General features: G+C 38.4%; 1 protein-coding gene across 8 annotated transcripts in view; it reads right to left on the bottom strand.

Moving 5' to 3' along the window:
• The window catches only part of RASGEF1C (RasGEF domain family member 1C), a 186953-nt gene that overhangs the window by 113286 nt on the left and 50277 nt on the right, over positions 1–23390 (bottom strand). For 6 of the 8 annotated variants that reach the window (XM_031953806.1, XM_031953807.1, XM_031953805.1 and 3 more), the window contains exon 2: positions 20889–21034. The exons of 1 other annotated variant lie outside the window; for it this stretch is intronic. The gene's annotated coding sequence lies outside the window, so the exon portion shown is untranslated. Of the gene's footprint in view, positions 1–19073; positions 19222–20888; positions 21035–23390 lie in introns of all 8 variants that reach the window. One more of the 8 variants, XM_031953801.1, reaches the window with a different exon arrangement.

The following is a 23390-nucleotide window of genomic DNA, read 5'->3' on the forward strand; positions in this document are numbered from 1 at the left end:
TGGACACTAGCTGTGTGACCCTGAGCAAGTCATTTCACCCTGTTTGTCTGTTTCCTCATTTGTAAAATGAACTGGAGAAGGAAATGACAAACCACTCTAGTATTTTTGCCGAGAAAACCCATGACGAGTTGGATGTAACTGAAAATTGGCTAAACAAAATCATGAATTCTAAATTAAAGTGGTATTTTCCCCCCATAAGATCATTTCTTTTCTAATTCTATAACTCAATTATCTTTGTTGACCATAATCAAGCATGGAATAACAGTCCTCCCCCTCCCCATTTTCTTCATCTTTTGAAAAATGACATTATTATGAAAGCAAGTCAAAAGTTTTGAGTAGCTTCCTTTTTTTGTTTTGTTTTATTTTTTTATTGTAGCTTTTTATTGACAAAACATATGCATGGGTAATTTTTCATCATTGACCCTTGCAAAACCTTCTGTTCCAACTTTTCCCCTCCTTCCCCTCACCCCCTCCCCTAGATGGCAGGTAGTTTTTAAAGTATATGTTAAATACAATATATGTACACCTATTTATGCAGTTGTCTTGCTACATAAGAAAAATCAGATTTAGAAAGAAGGTAAAAATAACGTAGGAAGAAAAACAAAAATGCAAACAATAACAGAAAGAGTGTAAATGCTATGTTGTGGAAGCTACACTGAGTAGCTTCCTTTTTGACAGAGATGAAGCGCCAACTTATATTTAGGTAACTAAAGCCTTATATCACTAATATGTCATTCCTTTTGAACCAAGGAGTGTTGACTCCAAATTCAGCACTTTCCACTATATCTTCTCCATAATAATAATAACAATAATAACAGCTAGTATTTATGTGGCACTTTAATTAATCTAAATTCCAACTGTTTCCTATTTTTTCATGATAAAATATGAAATTTGCAAAGTACTCTACAAATATTATCTCATTTGATCCTCACAACTCTGGAATATAGGTTTAATTATTAACCTCATGTAACATATAAGGAAACTGAAGCACAATTAAGCAGCTTGCCCAGGATCCCATAGCTAATAAATGTCTGAGGTTGGACTTGAACTCAGTTCTGAGTCCAAATTCAGTGCTTCATTCACTGCTCCGTTTTGCTGGCACATTAATAATAATTTACATTTATGTAGACCTCGGTTTAAAAGCACTTTAAATATAATATCTCATTTGTTGCTTACAACAACCTCATAAAGAAGCGCCCAGGGAGAAGGCAATATAACTTAGTGGACAGGACTTGGAAGACCTGAGTTTGAATCCTGAGACCCTTACTAGCTGTGTGACTGACTCTAGGCAAATCACTTCTGAGTGACTTGAGTTAATAATTTTCTCATTTGTAAATAAGAGGGTAAAAATAAAAATGAACTCTACATATCATGATTCCACATCAGATTTGTGATTTTCTTCCTGGATTCATATGACCAAGTAGTCTAATATTACTGATTCTTATTATTGATTCTTCTTCTCCTTCCACTGACTCTCACCAAATGTTTTCTATCATCTGGTGAAATGGCATGATTACAAAGAATTGTATCTAAAATTGACCCATTTATGTCACCCAGATTTGGTAAGATAGGACACACAATTGGAATATGGCTCTGGAAGAAATATACCATATTCAAAAGGAACCCAATAGATGAAAGAGAAGTGGAATCATCTTGTATGTCAAGAAGAACTCTGAGTTACCTGTTGATTAGCATTTCCACCTGAGTCCATAATATTGAGTAGTGTATGTTTCTTGCCCATTCTTTTCTGAGCACTCATACAAAGCTAAATCCAGAGTGGAACAGTAAAAAAGAGCATGTGATTTAAGAATCTGAGTACATGGAAATGAATCTTGGCTTTTCTATATATTACCTAGCTACTTTTGGAAAAGTAATTTTATTTCTGTAGATCTCACTCTTTATCCATAAAATGAAGGGGTATAGGACAGAAGAGGGATTGGATAGATGGCATCTGAAGTCCTATGATTCTAAGACTTATCCATGCTGCCAAATATGGAACAAATAGGGTCTACAGAATGCTCAAGGTAACCAGTTCAGTGAACCTAATGGTGTATAACAGCATCAGAGCTATGTATGAAAGGAAGAGAATGAAGGGATTGTACAGAGTGAAAGATGGACTAACCTACTGAAGTCCAGGACACTGGGGGTGGGTGGGTGGGAACATTATCAGCAGTTTAGGGGGACGAGACATCTAAGGAGGATGACATAGGAAGGTGATAAAATGATTTTAGTATATTTCATAAATGTTTATTGAATTGAATTTCCCATCCCATTTTTCCAGCACACATTTATCACAAGGAGAAACTCCGCATCTCATTTTCTCCTGTGGGTATGGATGGGTGGGGAGGGAGGGAGTGCCTTCAAGATCCTAATGCACACTCTCTTTTGCTAAGAACTGGCAGTCTGATACCTACATCATCCTAGGCAGCACCTGGGTTTCCTCTGATGACCTTCATGCGTGCTCCATTATAGTTTCAAAGAGACAGATATAGAAGGAACATCCTCTGGCTCATCTGGATTACCTCTGTAATCTTGGCAATATCCTCCTTTTTCCAGTTCATCTCATACTATCTCTTTTCTGGACTTTATGTTCCAGCCCAACTGGACTATTCACCCTCCCTTCCCTAAACATGGTCCATATTCTCTTGTCCTTCTATACTGACTCGTGCTTTTCCTAGCCCTGGAATGTCAGCTTTAGGCCAGAGGCCAAGTTGAGTTTCTTAAGCCTTTTGTGCAGTCCTACTGAACTCAACTCAGAACAATATGTTGAAAAGGATACTAGGTTTGGAGTCAGAAAGAATGTGCTTGAATCTTGGTTGTGCTACTTAATACCTGGTGACCTTGATCAGGTCACTTCATGCCTAAAATAAAGATAGAAGAAATGTCCAGAGAGTGGTCCCAGTAGCAGCAGCCCTGTCATCTCCAGACACCACAGACCAACTGCCCCTGGGCACTCACTTTCCCTTACAAGCAGCTGGAGACAAACAGAACTAAAACAGGATAAGAAAATTACCCCAAGCTTACTCAAGCACTGATTAAGGAGGAAAATGTTTTCCACTTCACAAATTGACTAAGAAGACAGCAAGATAAGGATAAATGTTGGAAGGGATGTGGGAAAACTGGAACACTAATGCATTGTTGGTGGAATTGTGAACTGATCCAACCATTCTGGAGAGCAATTTGCAATTATGCCCAAAGGGCTATCAAACTGCGCATACCCTTTGATTCAGCAGTGTCACTACTGGGTTTGTATCCCAAAGAGATCTTTGAGGGATCCATATGTGTAAAAATGTTTGTAGCAGCCCTTTTAGTGGTGACAAGGAACTGATGATTAAGTGGATGCCCATCAGTTGGGGAATGGCTGAATAAGTTAGTATGTGAATGTAATGGAATATTATGGTTCTATAAGAAATGATGAACAGGCTGATTTCAGAAAAGTCTGGAAAGACTTAGATGATTTGGTACTGAGTGAAGTGAGCAGAATCAAGAGAACATTGTACACAGTAACAGCAAGATTATGTGGTGATCAATTGTGATGGCCCTGGTTCTTCTCGAAATACAATGATCAACAACCAAATCATTTCCAATGGAGCAGTAATGAACTGAACCAGCTACGCCCAGAGAAAGAACTCTGGGAGATGACTAAAAACCATTACATTGAATTCCCAATCCCTATATCTATGCCCACCTGCATTTTTGATTTCCTTCACAAGCTAATTGTACAATATTTCAGAGTCTGATTCTTTTTGTACAGCAAAATAACGTTTTGGTCATGTATACTTATTGTGTATCTAATTTATATTTTAATATATTTAACATCTACTGGTCATCCTGCCATCTGGGGGAGGGGGTGGGGGGTAAGAGGTGAAAAATTGGAACAAGAGGTTTGGCAATTGTTAATGCTGTAAAGTTACCCATGCATATAACCTGTAAATAAAAGGCTATTAAATTAAAAAAAAAAGAAATACAATGATCAAATTCAATTTCAATCATCTTGAAATGGAAAATGTCATCCATATTCAGAAGAAGAAATACAGAAACTAAATGCAGATTGAAGCATACTATTTTTACTTTTTTGTTTGCTTTTTCTTTCCCATGTTTTTTCCTTTTATTCTAATTTTTTCTTGCACAATATGACTAATGTGGAAATGTGTTTAAAATGACTTTACATGTTTAACCTATATCTGATTGCTTTCTATCTTGGGAGGGAGTAGGTAAGAGAGAGAAGGAGAAAAAATTTGAAATTCAAAATCTTACAAAAATGAATGGTAAAACACTATCTTTACATGTATTGGAAAAATAAAATACTATTGAGAAAAAAAAAGTTTTCTCCATCAAAATGTGTAGGCTTTTCTTAGCTTGAATTCCTTATCCAGGCCCACAAATCCCACTCATCAGCCTGGTATAAAGAGAGGCTCCCGGTAACTCTCTGTGTGGTACTTTACTCAGACCAAACTAGCTGATGCCTTTGAAAGCAACTGTCCAGATCTGCCAAAAAAATCCTCACCTCTCCTCTACTTCTTCAGGGCCTCCAATGGGTAAACCTCCTATTTACTATCACATCCACTTTCATTTACATTACCCCTTCCCAATTGAGTTATATCAATCAATAATAAATCAATAAATATTTGTTAAATTCAGGGCCCTATCAAATGCCAAGGATACAAAAAGAGGTCATAAATACCCAGTAAAGAATTGTAAGCACTTTTTAAAAAAGAGCTATAATGGTGTGATGATTCTCTTTTGAAAAAACAAGTCTTAAACCAAAAATATTGAAGACAACTTATTTTTCTGTCTCCATTTCCTTATCTGTAAATGGATAGTAATTTATTAAATTCTAAGATTACATTCAGTTTTAATCCACATTGCCTTTAAATTATAGGAAAAATGAATTCCTGTCTCCCTTAGTGCACTGAAATTCTCCCCAATGTCCAACACAAATGCCATCTTCTTCAAAAGGTCTTCCCTAATTCCCCAATAATTAATAAGCTTTTGTCCCTTGGACTTGAGTATTTTGTTTGTGCTCCTCTCATATATTTACCTGTTTATTTTGATATTAGTTATTTGCTCATGTAATATAGCCCTATACTAGACTTCAAGCTCCATAATATGGGCCCATGTTTAACCAAACTTTATTAAATGTGAGTGGAATTGAATTGAATCTAATCCAACAGGAATCTGCTTTACAATATTCTTGGCAAGTGCTTACTAAGACTTGACCCAGCAATCAGCCAAAAGATGCCACTGAAACTAATCCAGGCTACTCTATATCTTCTGGGGATATACTCTCCTTCCACTGTATGTGTGGGGGGCAGTGGCATTCAGCCCAGCCTGGGTGCCAGGAGAAATTACTGTACCAGAAAACCTTACTCTCCCAATCCTACCTTTTGGATAAGCAAATTGAAATTCTCTGCACCACTAGCTTGGCATTTGGTATAAATTATTATGGGTTTTTTCTTCTCTATCTCTTCCTCTCTTCCATTCAGTAACACACAGTGATAAGATATGAGTTTTATTCAAGTTTTTGATTAATTGACTTCAGAGGCTTATATTATCTGAGTTAGATCTGGCTTTCTTCTACTCCTTCATAAAGACTTCCTTTAAAGCAGAGGAATGGTTAGGGGAAAGAGGGTGCAAGTCAGAACTATTTTCTAATGCTCAATTCAATTTTCCACTGAAGCTTTCCAGTTTAAATCTGAGAAAATTTTAGTGTGGTATAATAGGAAAAGCATCAAAGTGAATTGATTTCTATCTCAGCTACTTACTTTATGCATGACTTTGGCCAAGTCATTTAAACTCTCTTGATTTCAGTTCTTCATCTCAAAATTTGGGGGTTGGATTCTGGAAAGCAATTTGGAACTATGCCCAAAGGGCTATCAAACTGTGCTTACCTTTAGATCCAGCAGTTTCACTATTGGATCTATATGTTAAAAAGACCATGAAAAAGAGAAAATGATGCACATGTGCAAAAATGTTTGAAGCAGTTCTTTTGTGGTGGCAAGGAACTGGAAACTGAGTAGATGCCCATCAGTTGGGGAATGACTGAATTAGTTATGGTATATGAATATAATGGAATATTATTGTTCTATAAGTAATGATGAGCAGGTTGATTTCAGAAAAGCCTGGAAAGACTTACATGAACTGAAGCTGAGTGAAGTGAATAGAACTAAGAAAACATTGTATACAGCAACCACAAAATTATGTGATGATTGATTGTGATAGACTTGGCTCTTTTCAACAATGAGATGATTCAAGACAATTACAATAGACTTGGAAAGGGAAATGCCATTTGCATCCAGAAAGAGAACCAAAGAGATTGAATGTGGATTAAAGCATAATATTTTCATCTTTTATTGTTGTTGTTTGTTTGGTTGGTATTTTTTTCTCTCCCGTGGTTTTTTTTCCTTCTCATATTTTTTCCCCCTTTTGATCTGATTTTTCTTGCATCGCATGATAAATATGGAAATATGTTTAGAAGAGTTGCACATGTTTAACTTATAACAGATTGCTTGCTGTTTTGGTGGGGGCAGGGAGGGAGGGAGAAAAATTTGAAATCCAAAGTTTTGCAAAGGTAAATATTGAAAACTATCTTTCCATGTGTTTGGGAAAATAAAAAATATTATTAAAAATAAGGTGGTTGGGCTATGTGGTCTCTGAGGTCCTTTTCTAGTTTTAAATCTATGGTCCTATAATCTACCATAAATCCTCAGCAGTGAAATTTATTCAGGATTCTACAGTTTAAAACTCATAAGCTATCTGACCTGAAAGGGACCCTTAGAGATAATCAAGTCAGTGTCTCTTACTTTTTGTCACTGCGGTTTAGTCATTGCAATTGTAAGTGATTCTTTTGGGATATTTTTTGAAAAAAGATACTAAAATAGTTTGCTATAGCTCATTTTACAGATAAGGAAAGTGAGGCAAATGGAGGTAAGTGACTTAATGAGGGTCACATGTCTAAGGCTGATTTGAATTCAGATCTTCTAGACCCAGCACTTTATCTAATGCACCGCCTGGAAGTACATCTTTTACTTTAGAAATGAGCAAATAAAAGCCCACAGATAAGAAGCCTCTTGCCCATGTCTACAAAATTAGTGTCAGATATGGCTTTAGAACCTTGGTTCATTCGGTCCATGTCTTTCTCTGCTACATGGTCCTGCCTCTTCTGAAATATAGTTTCTGGCAATCTCTAAGTCTGATATTGAAAATAACCAAAGGAAAACAAAAGATCAGAAATTCGAGATTAAAAATGAAATTCACCCAACAGTGAGTGAATTTAATTTCCTTTTGGCATCTTTCTGAGAGGGGGAAGCATTGCCCAGGTGCAATGAAAATATTTCAGGGAGTCAGGGGGCCAACACCTACCAAACAGGAGTTTGGCGCTAGTTACACAAGCTTCTTATATTAGAAAGAAAATGGAAAAATGGGGTCACTTCTTTTTTGTCCTTCCCCAAAGTCTCTCTGGCTGCCACCTTTATATACAGCTAGGATTCTTCCCAAGAAAATCACAAAGGTCAACTTTAAACACAGCTCAGTCCTAATTATCCTGGGATGCAGAGGGGAGATATGAATTTTAATCAAGCATTTGCTTCATCTGGTTGACTTCTAAGGGCTACAGGAGCTATTGTCAGGTTTATTTAAGCTTCGACAGTGTCATCAGCAAGTTGTAACAAATAAAGTCAGATCTATTCCCTGTGACTGCAGAAAATCACAGATGAAAATTCTCCTTTTGTAATAAATAAATGTCTAGAAAAAGAAAATCTTTCTGCGGTAATCTGCAAATAGGCCTATGGCTCCAGAAAGGTGCTTGGTCATTCTTTAGTTTCAGCATTCCTTAGAAGAGGTCAGGTAGGCTAATAAATGATTCAAAATCCCCCCCCCTCCAAACTTATGTCAGCACCAGTTTCTGGGGACCATTACCATGCAGAATGTTCATCCTATAGAAGAAGAAGTGTGTTACAGTTAAAATGATGCATTTGGAACCAAAGGTCCTGAATCCAATTCTCAGCTCTGTTGTGTATCATTCATGTGACTTTGAGCAAGTAATTTTCCTTCTCACCTTTTAAATGAGAGAATTGGACTAGAGGACTTCTTATGTTGTTTCCAGTTTTAAACCTATGATTCTATGATCTGATTCAGTGTTACATGATTTTAGAAAAACTCACAGGATTAGTAATGTAGAAATGGGAAAGCCATGAGATGTTGTCTAGTCCACCCCCTCTCCCAGCATTTTACAGATTACAATGTCAAACTGTTATAACGAAGGACACTACCTACAAGAACCCAGGCTTGGCCTTCAATTGCACTGACAGATATTCCAAGGCTATTTGACAATCACGTCAGCATGCATGGTGTGGGGGTTGTGGGGTGACATAAATATTTGGTCTTTCCCTCCGATAATCATCATTTCATGTGGCTGATTGAATGGAACTCCCCAGGGGCCATAAACAATGGCTCGCTGCCACAGTGCGTTTGGATAAAGAACCACGGGTGCTCTGAGCAAACATGCATTCCATATTTCATTTTTAACTCAATTTCCATATTATCTCCAGAGGATACTTCTTACCGGCACATATTAGTTTTGTCTCTGAAAAAAAATAACACCCGTTCTTTTAGATAAGCAACCTCAGCAGTGTAACACTCTTGTTGTTGATATGTATAGGTTTAAGGATGCCTTTTAAAAGCCTTCAAAGTTAACAAATGTGAAATTAATATTCTAGGCAGTAACATGGGCTGAAATAGGAAAGAGAATTATCCATGATGGTCACAAAGATTTCACACCATCAAAAATATACACAGCTTAAAAGCGTGCCCATAAAACAATATGGCTCCACTACTGGGTATTAATAAAACATTCTTGCAGACAGCTTAAACCACTTTCATCTGCTATGATGAATTTATTTCCATAAGTGTTGATAATATGATATAATCTTTGGGTAGTTGGGGGTGAGTGGGCAAAATGCCCAAAATCAGTAGACAGGCAAATGTTTCAACAGTTAAAACTAGATTTTACCCAGCTTAGGTTTGATTCTTGTTAAATTTCTAGAATGGATTATTAATTAAATGGTCTATGAATCTTTAGAAGAGAAAGAGATAATCACCAGGAATCAGCCTTAGTTCACTAAGAATGAATTATACCACTGTCTCTGTCTCTGTATTTTTCTCTTGGCAGGCATACAGTTTGGTAAGTCAGAGGACCTACAGGAATTCTTGTCTCTTCAAGGAATCATATAATGAAAGCAGAAAGGGTCTGTGAAGCAGTCATGTGGTCCAACCCATACTCAAAAGAGATGCTCCATCAAGTGGTCATCCAGCCTCTGGTTACAAATATACGTCTGGTGTGAAGGGATCCATTCCACTTTGGGTCAGTTATTCCTTGCTGTAGGATTTCCCTGGCATTCAGCCTCAATATACCTCTTCAACTTCTACCCATTGCTCTTTTTGCTTTCTGTGTCCAAGTAGAACAAGTCTAGTCCCTCTCTTTCTATCACCTTCAATACCATCCTCTTCACTAGCTTTTCCCCACAAGACTACAAACATACTTAAGTCTCCTCAGTGATCAAGCAAAAATTAAAACCACCTTTCCTTGATCTCTTGGTCTTCCCAGCTACTACCTTCTGTCTCCTCTCTTTAATGGCTCAATGTTTTAAAGTTTTCTATAATCTATATAGCTCTGAGACTATCACCACTCAATTTTTCTCCAACCCCTTGCAATACAGTTTTCAATACCACAATTTCGTTGATATTGCTCTATTAAAGATCCTAACCATTTCTCAATGACCAAACCTCTTTTTGTTCTCTTTGAACCTTGGTAGAATGTCAATGGTCCAGAGGAAAGAATATCATACATGAAGCAAGAAGACTTGGATTCAAGTTCCAAGTTTTGATAACTCACTACACTATGCATCTATGAGGAAGAAACTTACTTTCTCTAGTTTAAAAAAAAACAGCAAAAATAATACTCAAATTACTTATTTCATAGATTTATTGTGAATAAAGTGCTTTGCAGACTTTAAAGTATTTTTATTTTTAACTGTCTCTTCCTTCTGGATATTCTGTCTTTTCTTGGTTTCAGAGACACAAATTCATCTAAGCCTCTTCCTATTTTCTGTTTCTTTTTCTCAGCTCCTCATCCTCTTTCTGGCTTCTTAAGAGTCTATTCTTGACCTTTCACTTTACTTTTTGTGCTTTCTTCTTTTTCCAATTTCATTTGCTCTTCAAGTACTCTTCTACACAGATGACTCAGATCCGTATTTCTAATCTTAATCAGGTTTCTGAGCCACAGATTCACATCTTTATCTCCAGGACATTTCTACTGCAACATTCCAATTTACACCTTAAATTCAACACACACAAAACAAGACTTTTTAGCTCTCTCCCTTAACCTGCTCCTTCCTCCTACTTGACTATTTCTGTCTTTGGTGCCACTGTTCAACATCTCCCATGTTCAAAACATGGTTATTTTTCATTTTTCTCCTTTTTTCACCTCTCATTCAATTAGTTACCAAGACCTGCTGATTGCTTCCTTTACATACTTCTTAAATCTGTTTCCTTCAGTCATTCACCCAACAAGTATTTGTTAAGTACTTATTACAATGCTAGGTATGGGAATACAAAGAGAAAATGAAACATTTCTGACTTCAAGTAGCTTGTGTTCTATTGAAGGAGAACAGCATAAATAATGAGGATTTCTTCATTAGTTTTCTAGTAATGAGATCATACACAACATCTGATGTATGTCTGTGTTCCCTCTCTACCACTAGCTCACTTTGTGATGTGGGGGTCATTTGTGGGATGGTATTATTGGCCAGCTTCAGAGTCAAGAAGATCTGAGTTCAAGTACTATCTCTCACTCATATTAAATGTATGGCTCTGGCCAAATTATTCCACCTCTTAGTGTTATTGAGTCATTTCTCAGTTGTGTCCAGCTCTTTGTAATACCATTTGGGATTTTCTTGGCAAAAATATTGGAGCAATCTGCCATTTTTTTCTTCAGCTCATTTTATAGTTGCAAATTGGATTAAGTGACGTGTCCAGGCTCACACAACTTAGTAAAGTGTCTGAGATCAGATTTTAACTCAGGAAGATGAGTCTTCCTGACTCCAGACCTAATACTCTATCCACTGTGCCATCTAGCTGCTCGATATATCTCAGTATTCTAGGCAATTTTCTGAGACCAAAGAATTGCTGATATGTCTGGTGAATCTAGGGACCTATTCTTAGAATAATGTTTTTAAATGCATAAAATGAAATATATAGGATTCTAAGGGACAACTATCACAGTGAATTAGAATTATCTTTAAAAAAAATTAAGTTCAGAGCTGTCTCTGGTTCAGAAATAGATATATTAATGAAAAGAGTTCCCGCTTGGACTTTTTAGAAAGGCCAAGATCACCTCATTCCTATCATGTAAATATAGTGCTCACTAAATCCAATTCCATATTGTTTCTCAACTAACAAAAGATTTCTGGTGTGGCACATGTATTACTTATGTCTCATTTGTGCCTCTGCCTGGAGAGGTCCCTCTCTGGGAGCTGATCATGCACTGGCCTATTTATTCTACACAGATCACCCATCATTGCTGATAACTGCCATGCTCCATGGCCTGACTCACAGCAACAGTCAACAGGGTTCCTTTGGGTCAAAGACAGACATGAAGCCTTAATGCATTAATAGGGTGGGGGTCCTGAAGGGACATACAGGAGGTGCCTGAAAAGCTCCAGCTCCAGCTTTTCCAGATTCTGAGGCAGTAACAGCAACAGACAGAGAATTAATAGATGTTATGTGCCCCTACCACTTCACGGACCAAGGATATGTCAGGGTAGCGAAGGAGTCAATTAAGAAATATGATCTGTTGCTTCCTCATAATGTGCATGGAGAGTTCCCATTAATGTTAATAAGAATAATGCAGGAAAGAGTGTGCTAACAAAAATCCCCTACATAAAAATCATTTATAGCCTGCTCTCACTGTCCCTTCTACCTTAGGCATAGCTACTTGTGGGAAGCTCAGGCAAGGAGAAAACAAGGTAGTAGAGGCAGTAAAATGACTCCTCCTCCAAGCTATGAGAATGCCAGGAAAACTCTTGGCTCTCCCACATCTCCTATAACAAGCCTGGAGAAACTGAACAGCCCATTCATTTGGTGATGGTGGAAACTGGGTGGGAGCTATGCTAAGCTTCTACACTTATGGAAGACAATGATATGGGCAGGTGCCACCTTGCCTGGATGCTTGGGGAAAAGAATATTTGACTGTAAAATTCACTCTGATTCAAGGAGGGACAGAGGCCTGCTAAGGAAGAGATTAGTGGGGTATTCCTGGTCACTGCGAGTTTCCATAAGCCAGAGAGTGGCATGAACTGTAGCATAAGGGAGATGCCCAGAGCAGGGGCATTTAACATAAATATGTTAAAGTATATGTTAAATCCAATATATGTATACATATTTATACAGTTTTCTTGCTGCACAAGAAAAATCGCATTTAGAAAGAAGGTAAAAATAACCTGAGAAGAAAAAACAAAAATGCAACCGGACAAAAACAGAGGGAATAGAAATGTTATGTTGTAATCCATACTCATTTCCCAGAGTTCTTTCTCTGGGTGTAGCTGGTTCTGTTAATTACTGATCAAGTGGAACTGATTTGGATCCTCTCATTGTTGAAGAGGGCTGCGTCCATCAGAATTGATCATCATATATTATTGTTGTTGAAGTGTATAATGATCGAGGAGGTAACTATTTCAAAAAATAAGAAATCTTCTAAGAGATAGAAAAGTCCTTTGTGCCAGGGGAAAGTTTCCGATATGAGTTTACAGAAGTTTGTGGCTACATTTGAGTAATACAATCCCTGGGCATTATGGACAGGCATGGAGATACCTGGGTGGTTTCCAAAGCAGTTGACTGCTTTCTAATCTTTATTTAAACAGCTAAAATAAAAATTATATCAGCATAATGGGGAAATTGACAAGCCTTCTTTGGCTTGTTTCCTCCTCTAAAATATAAGAGGTAGTTAGTTCAACCTCTAAGGTCCTCCCCAAACTCTGCTAAATCTGCAGCTCCCAGCCTTCATTCTGAAAGGCCATCAAAAGCACATAGTAAATCTGTGTGATCCCAGTCCGGGGCCACATTTCCTATGAAAACTAAAGTCCCAGTTTACAAAACCTTCTCCTAGATGCACACTGCTTGCATCCTCCCAAAGTTATTTATTCCATAAATTCTACTTCTAAACTTTCCATGCCTCAGAAATTAAAATGGGAAATTAGCCAGAAACTGCTTTATTGTTGGATGCAGACCAGAAGGGGAAATGATCTTCTCAGTCATTATTTTTTTTTATTTAATAGCCTTTTATTTACAGGATATGAACATGGGTAACTTTACAGCATTAACAATTGCCAAACCTCTTGTTCCAATTTTTCACCTCTTACCCCCCCACCCCCTCCCCTAGATGGCAGGATGACCAGTAGATGTTAAATATATTAAAATATAAATTAGATACACAATAAGTATACCTGACCAAAACGTTATTTTGCTGTAGAAAAAGAATCAGACTCTGAAATATTGTACAATTAGCTTGTGAAGGAAATCAAAAATGCAGGTGTGCCTAAATATAGGGATTGGGAATTCAATGTAATGGTTTTTAGTCATCTCCCAGAGTTCTTTTTCTGGGCATAGCTAGTTCAATTCATTACTGCTCCATTAGAAATGATTTGGTTGATCTCGTTGCTGAGGATGGCCTGATCCATCAGAACTGGTCAGTCATTATTTTCTACAAGGAGACTTGTTTTCCTATATTTCGCTTTTCTCCTCTCCCTCTTCTCAATGAAGCCTCAGTCAGGCCTCCCACTTTCTAAATTAATTCCAAGTCCCTATCAGATCTCTGTCCAGGAGAGAATCTGAAACAAACCCTGCCACTATCTATCTGCCTGATGGAACTCAAGGATCATGGGACTTAGAATTGACAATGCCCTTAGATTTGTCAGAACTCAATAAGGAACTGATAACCTCAAAAAAACTTATCTGTTTGAATATGGCCATTGAAACATGATTTATAACAGTGAAAAGCCAGAAATAAATTACGCTCCTAATGACTGGGGCCAATATTGGCTGAACATGCTATGATATCTGCAAGTCTCTTACAAAGCCATAAAGGATGATGATAAAAAATTCAAAGAGGTTTAGGAAGACATGTGGGAAGACTTGGGACAGTGTGATACAGTAGACAGAGGACCAAGGTACATGTGATCAAAGGTTCAGAAGCTGAAGGAGACCTTAGAAGTCATCAAGTCCAACCCTTTCATGTTACAAATGGGGAAACTAAAGCCCAGAATGGATAAGTGAGATCAGTATCACACAGTGTCTGAGGCAAAATTTGCACTCAAGTCTTCTTATAGAGACAGGTGACAGTAAGAAAGGATGTTAGACCAGGAATTAGGAAAACATGAATTTGAAATAATAGCTTAAGTTTTGCAAAAAAAAAAAAAAAAACTTTACAAATGTTATTGGATCCTTACAGCAATCCTGAGAGAGAGATGCTATTATTATTCCCATTTTATGACTAAGAAAACTAAGGCAGACAAGTCACTTATCTCCACCTATCTCAGTTTCTTCATCTGTAAAATGTGAATAATGCTAATTCCCAAGGTTGTTATGAGGATCAGATGGATAGTATTTGTAAAATGCTTTTCAAACTTTTTAAACCACTATATAAATGCTAGCTATTATTCTTGATTCCAAGTTCAGGATTCCAAAATCAACAAGGTAGAACCAAAAGAATAACATATGTGGTCATTCAAAATGCACTACATCCATAGCACCAAAACTCAAAACAAACATATTGGACAATGTTTATAATAATTTCTAAAGCATCATTTGATCTTTCTTTTTTTAACAAACAGAAAAACTACTGTTGTATCATATCTATGTCAAACACTCATTGGATCCTGCAATATGCCAGGCACTAGCAAGACAAAGACAGAACTGATCCCTTCCCTCCTCCAAAAAGTCTTTGTCTCACTCTTTATGATCACACTTGGGATTTTCTTGACAGAAATGTTGGAATGGTTTCTCATTTTACAGATGAGCAAACTGAGGCAAACAGTTAAGTGACTTGCCTAGAGTCACATACAGCTAATGAGTATCTGAGGCTGGATTTGAACTCAGAAAGATGAGCCTTCCTAACTCTAGACACTCTATCCACTGTGCTACCTAGCTGGTATTTGAGGGATGCTAACAACTAGAAAGAAACAAGGAAGGATTCCTATAGAAGGTGGCCTCTTCCCTAAGCCTTAGAGAAAACCAAGAATCCTCAGAAGCAGAGGAGTGCTAGCAATTACTCCCTTTCTCTTTTATTCATCTATTATTTGATTATCTTTTAGGAATTATAGCCACTAATTGTGTGTTGGGATTTTGTAGAATGTATCAAAACAAAATTTATCTGTAAAAAAAGAGAAAATAAATCATCAGAAAGAGGTTGGTATCATAGACTGACTGAGATTGTCAGGATGAGGTGATCTAGAAACTCCCTTCTGGCTGTAACAATCTCAATCTACCAAAATGGTGGTTCTGGAGGGGGAGAGAGGGTAGGAGTTTTTCCCAAAGGTCCCTTCTGGCACTAACTCCCTGGATCTATACCTCTAGTTGCATAGACTTTGTTTTTTCCTAATCACCTTTTTACACACATTTAGAACACATAATCCTTTCTGGGTCAACTTGTTCCTTTAAAAACGGCATTGAGCAGAAGGCATGAAGGCTGCCTTTCTGGATGTCTCTGGGTAACCTAGAAGATTTAACTTCAAAGTTCCTTCTGTTTATCTGTTAGAAGCTCATTTTACAGACAGATTAAGGAGGCTTTCCATTAGTCTTCTGAGAAATGGGCAGTGATTAGTTGCATGAAATGGTGAAATCCAGGCTTCTGTTTAAGCTTTATCAGCTGAGGAGATGAGAGGGAGGAGGATAGAAGTAGGGGAAAAGCTTAGAAAATTCTTTTTTTTTCTAAGAAGCACCTGTCACAGCTTCAGAAGCGGAGAATGGACTCAAGGCTATGACTCTGCAACCTGCTCCACTGGAATCTGAAAGGAGGTGATTTCTGCTTGTCTCAGATTAGGGAAAATACCAGTCAGTCTGTTTCAAAGGGAAACCTGTCACTGAAATACTCAGGTCTTCCTTTGGAGAGGCAAAAACAATTAGGAGAAGGGAGAATTGTAAGAAAAGGGTGGTCAACCATGGTAAATACATTAGAGAGATTGAAAAATGTGAAAATTGAGAAGAGACTGGAGGATAAGTCAATGGGAATTAGTTAATGGGGTCACTACAAGATTAGAAAGGGCAGTTTCAATAGAATAGGTAGGCATGGAACCCAAAGTACAGTGATGAGGTTACACTGAGTGTGTGATGAGGGAACAGAGAAAGCAAGTACAGTTGATTACATCTTTTGGCACTTCATTGATGAAAAGGAAAAGAGAAATAAGATGGCAGCTAAAAGGAGTGAGTAAAACAAAGGCAAGCCAAGTTGAAGATAAGAAAAAACCTAAATATGTCAGTGGCCTGAAAGGGAAGAGCCAATGCTGAGAAGGAGAGAGAGAAGATTCAGGGCAGAATGCCAATGGATTCTCTGATGTTATACTTCTCTATTTACCTTCAGCTTTCCTTGCCAATCCTGTGATATTCCAAACTTTATACTTGTCATAGTTATTATGGGACCATGCCACCCTTCAATATTCATCCTCTGTTACATGTCCTTGCCTTTAATTGGGGCTTCTAAAAATCTTAACTGGCTTCAGGAGGATCTATATCAGTCTCTAGATAACTTCTTCCTCAGAATTGTTCTTTGTCTTAAGCATTTTCAAGGCTTCTGTCTCTCTCTACCCCAGGTCCCAGAGGGAGAAGGCAGGAATGTGATAGTATAGAATATTGTATTCAACCATCAGACAAGCTTTCTCTATCTGATATTTTTACTTAATTGTTTTTCCTTTTCATATAACAATTTTCAATCCAAACCGGAGGTTAAGAATGACTGCAATATGAAGGCAAAAGCCCTCAGCAAAGCATTTGTTTATTTGTTTTATATTAAGCAAGAGGTAAGGAGCACTTGAGTGAAGTAAGCAGAACAAGTGAACATTGTACACAGTAACAGCAACATTATGTGATGATCAGATGTGATAGACTTGGCTCTTGTCATCAAGATAGTGATTCAAGACAATTCCAATAGCCTTGGGATAGAAAATGCTATGCACATCTAGAGAAAGAACAATGGAGACTGAATATAGATCAAAGCACAATATTTTCACCTTTAAAAAATTTGTTTGCTTTTTCTTTCTTGTGGTTTTTCCCCCCTTGGGTCTGATTTTTCTTGTACAACATGACAAATAAGGAAATAGGTTTAAAAGTACTATTTATGTTTAACCTATATCATATAGCTTGCTCTCTCAGGGAGAGAGAAAGTAAAGAGGGAGAAAAATTTGAAACCCCAAATCTTATAAAAATGAATATTGGAAACTGTCTTTATATATATTTGGAAAAAATAAAATACTATTGAGGAAATAAATAAATAAGGTAATTTATAACCAAAAAAAGAGCTAAGGAGCAGAGAGGAGAGACAGCTGGGGTAGCCCAGGGATTAGCAAGGAGAGAACAGCTGACCTTAAAGGGGATCAGAGTTCCTAGAGTGGTAAGAATCACATCACTAATTTAAATGACTGACCATGGAAAAGAAAATGCCAACATGCTTTTTGGCAGAGATGTCTTCCCATTCATCAGACCCAGGGAAAGAAAAAATGTAAATATGATGCTATATGTCCCCAAAGCACAGAGGTAGGAGGGGGGAAAATCAAAATAAGACAATAAGCTTCTCAGATCCCTTATATACAACCTAGCAGGACTGTGCAAGCAACAAGACAACTGGTTACTTCCTTTTTAAATGCAAAGTGAAAAGAGCAGAGATCAGGTTCAAACTTTGCTGCATGCTTTGGGTATGACCCCTCTTTGCCCAAGAAATTTTTATATTACCCCAGGTATAGATCTATATGAAACAGGTATACAAATCCAACATTTACTGATAATAAATCATAATTTTGTGACTCATATTCAGTTATGAGACCCCATATGGAGTTGCAACCCACAGTTTAAGAAGCTAGAGATCAGATGACCTTTAAGATCCTTTCTAGTTCTGACATTCTGTGATTCTGTGGGGGTTTATACTGTATTTCTTCTTTGTCTGCCAGGATTTCACTTTCCTCAGTGGAAAACATATTCTACTGATAGAGACTAGCAGCTCTTCTGTAACTCATAAAAATCACAAGATCATAGATCTAGATTGGAAAGAGACTGTAGGGGCCATGGAGTCCAATGTCTTCATTTCATAGTTGGAAAAATCAATCTTGAGTCACTAAATGAATTGTCCAGAAGTGTCAGAGGTAGGATTTGAATCCAGGTCTCCTAATTTTACAGGCAGGGTCCTCTTCACTATACTAAACTGCATCTGTAATGGACCTAGAGAGTCATCTTTACCACTGAGAGGTAAAATGACTTCCCTAGAATCACAGAGGCAGCTGAGTGGCATAGTGAATGGAGTGCCAGGCCAGTGGTCAGGAAGAACTGAATTCAAATACAATCTCAGACACTTCCTAGCTGAGTGACCCTGGGCAAGCCACTTAACCCCGATTGCCTCAGTCTCCTCATCGTAAAATAAACTGGAGAAGAAAATTGCAAACCTTTCCAATATCTTTACCAAGAAAATCCAAACTGGGGTCACCTAGAGCCCCAAACGACTTGACAACAACAACAGGGTCACAGAATCCAAGTGCATCAGAAGACAACTGCAGCCAGATACTCCTGCTAGTGGATGTTTATATCCACTAACCTGTCACCTCTCCCACACTATTTTTCATAGGAGGATGTAGCTAAGTGGGGGAGACCCTAGAGGGACCCTCTCAATGTCTCTAACAGCTCCCTAGGCCAAGCTTCAGACAGCAGCTCAGAAATTGCGTGAATGGGATGCCAGGAGGAGGCAGGGCTCCTCCTGGGCCTGGAGTGCCAATGTTAGTTTTTCCTCTGGAGGACTAGCTTTGGAAAGCCCCAAGTCTGACCTGGAAACTGCTCTGCAGCTGGGCCACGTTGTACTTGTGAATGGCTCCTTCTGTGTGAGGAGGCTGGGAGGGTGTTTAGCATGCACTCCTGCATTCCGGGGGGTGGAGACGGGTGCTATGGGATACTCCCAGGAGGCAGCTTCAGGCACTGTGACAGAGAGAAGGCAAGTGACCTGGAAATGCCAAACAAGGAGAGGAGACTGCCTGAAGAGAGCTGGGCTGCTGGCTGCCGTTTGATACTGCATCAGGCAGTGGCTGGAACCCCGTGTCTGGGTTAGCATTCAGCACGCTGCAGGCTTATCCTGGTGTGGGCTGCAGTCGCAAGATTGACAGAGTGGAGATTAATCTCCCCTGCCTCTGGGATTGGAGGCCGGAGCAAAGAAACGAGCTGCTTGGGTTTTCTATCACGTCCCATGTTACCTCAAATGGCTGGAACGTCAAGACCCTGACCCGATGCTGCCTCTTCAGCAGGACGCCCTGATAATACCAGGCAGCCTAAACTGTAATCCTTCAAGAGTGGTTTCAGCCTTCAACAAAGCAAGGGGAAAGATCCTCAACTTCCATTTTCTGCTCGACTCCTGCTCCTTTACCCAGGGGCCTAACCCTTTAGACCAATCACAAAATGACAGAGTGTCAGAACTGGAGGAGAGTCCAAACCCCTCACTTCTGAGGACAAAATGGTCCTTGCTGACTTGTACCATAAGTCACTGGGTAATATTGCAAGGGATCAGCAAGTACCAATCCACAAGCATTTATTTGCATCTATTTTGTGCCCGGAACCATGCCAGGGATACAGAATATGATAAATTAAACAGTCCCTGACCTCCAGGAGCTTATATTCTATCAGGGGAAACAGCACATACACAAATACATGTAGAACACAAAGATACATGCATAATTTATATATACAATATCATATACGGAATAATACAAAGTAATTCTGGAGGAAAGGGGCCTAACAGCTGGGGAGAGAGTGTTGCAGCTGGGGAGTACTGCAACTGTGTCACAAAGGAAGCTAGAGAGAGGGAGAGGTAGCACAATGGGAAGAACAACAGACTTGGAGTCAGAGGATGTGAATTCAAATTCTATAATTTATACTTGTGTGATCTTGAGCAAAGTCCTTAGCCTTCCTAGACTTCAGTTATTCATCTATAAAATGTAGGGATTAATCTAGATGATCTCTAAGATCTGTTCCAGCTTTAAATTTATAATCAGATAACTATATATAAAGGGCTGTGGGGAGAGGAAGGAGTTCATTTTAGGTATGTTGGAACAGCTCAAGCAGAGCCATAGAGATGGAAAATAGAATGTCCTAGGAAGGCTCTATGATTTCCCAATCTCTGGCTGATCACAACCCATCCATGACAATATGCAAGTCCTCTTTGTCTCTATGGAGCTATTACTTGCCCAGGCTCTTCAGTTTTAAAGGCAGGATTTGAACCCAGTTTTTTCCTGACTCCAAGTCTGGGACTCTATCCACTATACCATGATGCTTCTATTCTATGAATAGAATACCCTGTAAGTAATAAAGCACATGTGAACTGCTGCTAACGCATGACATGTTAATTTATTAAAATTTCATCTAAGCCCTCCCAAGCCACAGACTCTAAGGCACCATATGCTAGCCTTGGTGGAACACAAAGTTTCTTCTGTCCAAATCCCAAGTATTCCAGGATGCGCTCAGAGCCTGCTCTAATTCTGGCTGCTGAAAACCTCACACTTAAAAAAAAAATCTATCACACCAGCATTGATAGTGTGACAGAAGTGTGTGAAAATAGCCCCAAAGTACAGAAGGAGAAAAAGCATTCTACTTACCACAGTCTGTGCATGACGTGCTCACACCTTATGACAGGCGCCTCTCAAGGGCGGGGAGCCCCCAAAGGAAACCAACTTCTTTCTTTCTTCCACTTCCAAAGGGGTCATGCCAGTCACTCTTGAGATGTACAGAACTTGAGCCATCCCTGCAACCAGGAAGCAGCATGAATTCTGAGGAACCCAGAACCCAGCTTATAAGTGCTCTTTGAGGCTTTCTGACCCCACATCCAGGACTCTCACCACCTCGCTAAACCCACAAGATTGTTTTATCTCCTAGACCAGTGCGTCTTAAACTTTTCCTATTCATGACTCTTTTTTGCCCAAGAAATTTTTATGTGAAAATTTTATATCTATATGCCAGGTATATAGGTATGCAAATCAAACATTTAGTGATAAATTACAATTATGTGATTCCTACATTAGGTATGAGACCCTGTATAGGGTATCAACCCACAGTTTAAGAAGCTAAGTCCTAGACCATATCTTGCCATCTCAGCCATGAGGTAACATGGAGAGATTCCCACCAAATAGCTTGCTGAAATCCATATACACTACATGGCATCTCCTTAATTTACCAGTCTGGTACTCTCATTAAAACAAATAAGCCAGTGAATGAATGAATGAAAACAGAAAGCTAAGTAATACTCTGGCTTGATGAATCTACTTATGAGGACCATAGTAATGGTAATCTTTAGTAATCTCCCTTTCTTTTCTAAGTTTTCAAGAACCATACTTGTAACAATATATGTTTTACAGCATGGCAGGAATCCAATTCATTGCTCTATCTCTTCTGAATTTACCTTCTTTTCAATTTGAAAATCAGAATGGCATTTATCCAGCTCCAGTCTTTTAGAATAAATCCCAATCTCTACAACTTTGCAGTTTGTTAACAGCATCACCATCATCACAACTGTCCATTCTTTTAGAAGCCTGGAATGTCCATTCAGCCAGCTGACTTGAATTCAAAGAGGGTGGGTAAGTGCTCCCTTATCATCTCACTTTGGATTGTTTGGTACCTGTTGATCAGTTCAGTTTTAGCTTCCTATTTTATTCCTGAACTATGAATCCAATCAGAAGTCTTTGCTGCCTAAACACTGCCCAATGTCTGTGATTCTTATTTCCCAACTTAAGCTAAATATGGCCCCCCATCAAAGAGTTTAAAAAATATACTTAGAGTTAACAGTCCTACCTCCTATCAGGCACCAATTTAATTCAAGAAATATTTGTTGAGCATTTGCTAAGTATACAGTTCTATACTGGATACTGGGGATACAAAAATAGATAATTTTCAGACCTTGTTTTCATATACTTAAAATCCAATATGGGATAAGACCAATCCAAAAGGAACTGGTTCCTTTCTAGATTTAGGATCTATAAAGGGTTAGGGAAGGTTCAAGGGAGGAGATGACCTTATCTAGGGCTTAAAGGGAGGGAATTTAATGAAGGAGTGAAGTGGATAGAGTACCAGTCCAGGAGTTAGAAAGACTCCTCTGAATTCAGTTTCAGCCTTAGATAATTACTAGCTGGGCAAGTCACTCAACTCTTTTTGCCTCATTTCCTCATCTATGAAATGAGCTGAAAAATGCATGACTTCCAGTACCACTGCTAAGGAAACGCCAAATGGAGTCACAAAGAACTGAACACAACTGAAAATAATTGAACAACAAAATAGAAGATACTATAATAGCAACTTCTTTTCTGATAAAGGCCTCATTTCCAAAATATATAGAGAATTGACTAAAATTTATAAGATATCATGTCATGCTCCAATTGATAAATGGTCAAAGGATATGAATAGACAATTTTCAGATGATAAAATTGAAACTATTTCTACCCATATGAAAAGGTGCTCCAAATCATTATTGATCAGAGAAATGTAAATTAAGACAAATGTAAATTAAGACAACTCTGAGATCCTACTATACACCTCTCAGATTGGCTAAGATGATAGGAAAAGATAATGACGAATGTTGGAGGGGATGTGGGGAAACTGGAACACTGCATTGTTGGTGGAGTTGTGAATAGATTCATCTGTTCTGAAAAACATTTTGGAACTATGCTCAAAAAGTCGTCAAACTGTGCATACCCTTTGACCCAGCAGTGTTACTACTGGGCTTATATCCCAAAGAGATATTAAAGAAGGGAAAGGGCCCTGTATGCGCCAAAATGTTTGTGGAAGCCTTCTTTGTAGAGTGGCAAGAAACTGGAAATTGAATGGATGCCCATCAATTGGAGAATGGCTGGGTAAATTGTGGTATATGAAGGTTATGGAATATTATTGTTCTGTAAGAAATGATCAGCAGGATGAATACAGGGATGCCTCGAGAGACTTACATGAACTGATAGTAAGTGAAATGAGCAGAACCAGAAGATCATTATATACTTCAACAACAATACTATATGAGGATCAATTCTGATGGACGTGGCTCTCTTCAACATTGAGAGGATCCAAATCAGTTCCAATTGATCAGATCCAACAGAACCAACTACACCCAGTGAAAG

The sequence above is a fragment of the Sarcophilus harrisii genome, chromosome 2 (assembly GCF_902635505.1).
Source record: "Sarcophilus harrisii chromosome 2, mSarHar1.11, whole genome shotgun sequence".
Classification (NCBI taxonomy): Eukaryota; Metazoa; Chordata; class Mammalia; order Dasyuromorphia; family Dasyuridae; genus Sarcophilus; species Sarcophilus harrisii.